The sequence below is a fragment of the Petaurus breviceps genome, unplaced genomic scaffold (assembly GCF_028583685.1).
Source record: "Petaurus breviceps papuanus isolate PSGF00001 unplaced genomic scaffold, PetGlider_PUasm1.0 229, whole genome shotgun sequence".
In the NCBI taxonomy this organism is placed as follows: domain Eukaryota; kingdom Metazoa; phylum Chordata; class Mammalia; order Diprotodontia; family Petauridae; genus Petaurus; species Petaurus breviceps.
The window spans coordinates 33,989,142-33,994,645 of NW_027185903.1; the positions used below are offsets into that span (position 1 = coordinate 33,989,142).

At 40.9% G+C, this 5,504-nt stretch overlaps 1 pseudogene; it reads left to right on the forward strand.

Moving 5' to 3' along the window:
• The first annotated feature begins 240 nt into the window (after window positions 1-240).
• On the forward strand, window positions 241-1,482 carry LOC138167295 (heterogeneous nuclear ribonucleoprotein H-like; annotated as a pseudogene).
• Window positions 1,483-5,504: the final 4,022 nt, after the last annotated feature.

Consider the following 5,504-nt stretch of genomic DNA (forward strand, 5'->3'; position numbering starts at 1 on the left):
AGTGTCTGAGCCCGGGATTCGATCTCCAGGTCTTCTCAACACTGGAGCCAGTGCTCTTACTCACTGTGCTACCTGGCCGCCCTAATTAAAGATTTCTTATGGAACAGAGAGAGAGATTTCTTCTTAGCCACACCAAAGTCAAGTATCGAGCCACTGCCACTGACTGAACAAGATGATGCTGAGCACCGAAGGTGGAGAAGGCTTTGTGGTGAAGGTCCGGGGCTTGCCCTGGTCCTGATCAGCCGATGAAGTCCAACACTTCTTCTCAGAATGCAAAATTTAAAATGGGGCATCAGGCATTCATTTCATCTATACCTGAGAAGGCAGACCAAGTGGAGAAGCATCTGTTGAACTTGAATCAGAAGATGAAGTCAAATTGGCACTGAAAAAAGACAGAGAAACTATGGGACACAGATATGTTGAAGTATTCAAGTCAAACAATGTTGAAATGGATTGGATATTGAAGCATACTGGTCCAAATAGTCCTGACACTGCCAATGATGGCTTTGTGCACCTTAGAGGACTCCCATTTGGCTATAGCAAGGAAGAAATTGTTTAGTTTTTTTCAGGGTTGGAAATCGTGCCAAATGAGATAACATTGCCAGGAGACTTCCAGAGGAGGAGTACGGGGGAGGACTTCATGCAGTTTGCTTCACAGGAAATAGCTGAAAAGGCTCTAAAGAAACACAAGGAAAGAATAGGGCACAGGTACATTGAAATCTTCAAGAGCAGCCAGGCAGAAGTTTGTACTCACTATGATCCTCCTTGAAAGCTAATGGCTGTGCAGTGGCCAGGTCCTTATGACAGGCCTGGGACTGGCAGAGGCTATAAGAGCATTGGTAGAGGAGCTGGGTTTGAAAGAATGAGGTGAGGTGCCTATGATAGAGGGTATGGAGGCTATGATGACTACAGTGGATATAATGATGGATATGGATTTGGGTCGGATAGATTTGGAAGAGACCTCCATTACTGTTTTTCAGGAATGTCTGATCATAGATATGGAGATGGTGGATCCACTTTCCAGGGTACAACAGGCCATTGTGTGCACATGAGAGGATTACCTCACAGAGCTACTGAAAATGATATTTACAATTTTTTTCTCACCACTCAACCCTGTTCGAGTACACATTGAAATTGGACCTGATGGCAGAGTGACTGGAGAAGCAGATGTTGAATTTGCTACTCGTGAAGATGCTGTGGCAGCTATGTCAAAAGACAAAGCCAATATGCAGCACAGATGTGTAGAATTCTTCCTGAATTCTACAGCAGGAGCAAGCAGTGGTGCTTATGGTAGCCAAATAATGGGAGGCATGGGCTTGTCATACCGGTCCAGTTACTGTGGTCCAGCTAGCCAGCAGCTGAGTGGGGCTTACGGAGGAGGCTACGGTGGTCAAAGCAGCATGAGCAGATATGACCAAGTTTTACAGGAAAACTCCAGTGATTTTCAATCAAACATTTCATAGGGAGCCAAGGAGCGATGAACAGCAGCTACTACAGTAGCGGGAGCCGTGCATCTATGGGAGTGAACGGAATGGGAGGAATGTCTGGCATGTCCAGTATGAGTGGTGGATGGGGAATGTAATCCTTATCACTGACTCTTGGTCAACTTTTTTTAAAGAAAAAAAAAGAAGTTTAACAGTTTTTCAATACAAGCTTGTGATTTATGCTTACTGTAAGTGAAATCAGGATTGTTTTAAAAACTTTCAGGAAGAGAGAGAGAGATATATATCTGGGAATATTTATAGGTATCAAAAAAGGTAGAGAGTTTCAATAAAATAATAGTTAAAGATCTGTAATGTAGGAATGAATGCTCAGTTGAGTTTGAATAATATAATTTTGTAGTGAACTCTGTTAGCATTGTTATAGGACTACTTCCAGTGGAACTGCATCATGTGAATGAAAAGGAAGAGGCATGTGAGGATTAAAAAAAAATGAGGACTGATAGAAAAATGGGCCAAAGATTTCAAGGGCAGAGGGTGGTAACAACTGTCATACACACCACCCAACACCAGAGGGCGATGTACAGAATCAAAGTCTCTGGCACTCTCAGAGAGCTTGCTGTCTCTAATCATTTAGCTCCAATTTTGTTGGAGTGTTACTGCTTTGTTTTCCTTCATCCTGGGGTTTGTACACAGGAATTGCCAAAGCAAATCTCATGGCACTTTATGCCTCTGCTCTATTTGCAGGAAATGCTTCTGTTTTGCCTAGACTGCTTTCTCAATGTGTAGTTAGAATATATGTTTGATATAATAAGAACATAGGAGAACTGAAGTGGGTAGCTAGGTCGTGCAGCAGATAGAGTGCATGCTCACAGTCAGAAAGACTCACCTTCCTGAGTTCAAATCCAGCCTCACTTGCTAGCTGTGTGACCCTGGGCAAGTCACTTAACCACATTTGCTTCTTTTCCTCATTCATATCTGGAGATAGAAATGGCAAACCACTCCAGTATCTTTGCCAAGAAAACCCCCACAATGGGGTCATGAAGAGTCTGACATGACTGAAATGACTGAACAAAGACAACAAAACAGAAGCATCCTTTGAGGTTAAAAGTAACACTTAGTTACCTGTAGATTCAGCCACAAGCTTTAATCTCCTGGTCTCAGTAGTCACATTCTAATGAAAGCCCCAAGCTTGGCAAATAAGAATGAATGTAGGAGACCTATGTACCTGCTCCTTATGAAAGAAAGCAGTCTGCCTAGCCTTAGAATCACTCTAGAGCTCCACCACAGAAGCTCAGCTCACTGTAGCTTCTGGTCTGGTTATCTTCATGCCAGTCCCCATCTCCTGCTTTGAACTATTCATGCTTCAGTTCTACAGCTTGGGAACTGACTGGTCTCTCATTCAGGATCTGAAATTCTGTTCAATGTCAACCTGCCTTGATAATCCCTCAGGTAGCATAGGTCAAAGAATCCAAGCTGTGCTCCTGCAGTGTTAGCCTGTCAGCCATAAATCTAGGGTCCATAGTGACAACGGGCCTACTGTGGTTCGGGTGCCTTTCAATTTCTTTCCTTTCACCTTTAAAACTCTTCTTGTCATCCCTCCTCCTTTGGAACTACCCTTCCATCTGCTATTCATTCAAACGTAATGAATCTTTGGATGCAAACCAGGAAGAAGAAGATAGGACAGGATGCCAATATACTGGTAGAAGCCTGTTATGCAGGAAAACATAATTACATTCCAATCACAATTTCTGTGTGAGAAGCCTTTGCAACCTTTGGACTAGTGTATCCTCAATCAATTTTTACTCTATTATTGACCCACTGGGACACAAGAACTCAAATAATGAGTTGTCACAGGCTCCCTTAAATCATGTTATAATTTGTATACTGAGGCAGCTGGATGTCTCAATGCATAGAGTGCTAGGCCTGTTGTCAGAAAGACTGAGTTCAAATCTGGCCTCAGACACTTACTAGCTATGTAACCCTAGGCAAGTGACTTAACCTCTGTTTGCCTTGTTCCACTGGAGAAGGAAATGGCAAACCATTCCAGTATCTTTGCCGAGAAAACCCCACAGACAGTATTGGCGTGATATGGTCCATTGGGTCAGGAAGGATCAGAAGCAACTGAGCAACCACCACCACTATTATTTCTACTATTACAACAACTCCAATTATGCTACTATACCTATTATGATTATGACTATTAGGAAGGCTACTACTATGATGACTGACAGTGATTACAAGGACTGGTACTATTACTCCTCTTCCTCTGGCTCTCCTCCTCCTTCCACTAATACCACCACCACCATTTGACTTTTGTGCATTGCTTTAAGGTTTGCAAAATGTATTATGTACATTACTTAATTTGAGCCACGTGACAAATCTGTGAGATAGATACTGTTATTAGGCAGATAGGAAGCATAGTGGATAGAACACTGGAACTAGAGTCAGGAAGACCTGAGATCAAATTCTGTCTCAGATACATTTTGACTATGTGACTTTAGACAAGTCATTTAACTTCTCCCTCAGTTTCTTCATCTGTAAAGTGGAGGTAACAATAGTATTTACCAACTTGGATTATGGTGAAGATAAACTGAGATATCTGTAAAGCACTTTGCAAACCTTAAAGTGCTAACTATCTGCATTTTATGGATAAGGAAATTGAGATTCAAGGTCATACAGCTAGTGGATGTCTGAAGCAGTATGTAAACAGTTCCTACCCTGACTTCTGTTCTGGCACTCTCTCTAAGATTCTATGCTTCTTCCTAAAGTGATATCTTACCTTTCTATAGAACAGAGTTTCTTATCAATTTTGTGTCATGGAATCCTTTGACAGTCTGGTGAAGCTTAGGGACTCCTTAGAATAAAGTTTTACAATGCATAAAATAAAATAAAACACATAGGACAACTAAATAAACCAATTATACTGAAATTTAATTATAAATTACACACACATAAAATACATAATTTCTATTGATTATATGATATATAATACTGATCCTCAGGTTAAGACTTCTTCTTATTGAATTGCTTCAGGTTAAAATCTCCTGTATATAGAATTTAAAGGTTTACAAACTGATTTCTATATAACAACCCTGTGAGGTAGGCAGTGCAAGTATTTTTATCCTCATTCTACAAATGCCTAAATTAACGATCAATGAGGTTAAGTGACTTACTCAAGGTCACACAGTATCAGAATGCTTTCATGCACCCCCATCAGAGCTTTCTTGCTATGAACAATCCCATCAATAATTGGCTTAAATTAAAGTCATTTTGATAAGTATTTATTCAGTCTCCACTCTGTTTCCCATATTGTCTTATTATGATTGGGTGATACATAATAAGTATATGAATCTCTGTGCTCAATTTAGCACTTATAGTAAAGGAGAAACAACCTGCATATATAAAAGTTTCAGAAAAACACAGAGAATTTAATTGGTGGCAAAAATGCATGATATTCTCAGAGGTCAGGAAAAAAAGTAATTAAAAGGGAAAGGCTTTAGGGAGAAGGGCGTGTTGGGAATGCACTATTAAGTAATGGATGGGACCTGGGGAGAAAGAAGCTCCTTGAGCATAGGGACTAGTCCAGGAATTCATTCAGTCAAAGACCTCACTTGAGGACCTAGAGGGCCATATGTGGTCTCAAGGTCATAGGTTACCCACCCCTGGACTAGTCCATTGGTGTCTTTATATCCTTGGTGCCTAATTCATTGCCTAACACATGTAGATTAATAACAAATGCTTGGCAATTAATTGTTTCTAGTTCTGAGAGCAATATGTTCTGGTTCATTTAAAAGATATATTCCTGAAAGGAAGGATAATGCTCACCAAAAGTACAAGTGTTTCAGGGCCCTTTCAAACCTCATTTTGACGGGTCTTGCTGGTTCCTTTCTCCCACCTATATACATTGCCCCAGTGCTTCTCTCAGTTTATTCTCCACTATGTCAAAGCCCTTGGGGCTCCTCTCAGTGATTGGAACTTCTCCTGTCCCCCTCAGGATTTAGCTGTCCTGTGTCTTACTCTCTTAGGACTTTAGGTAATATGTTTAATGCGATAATCATTTAT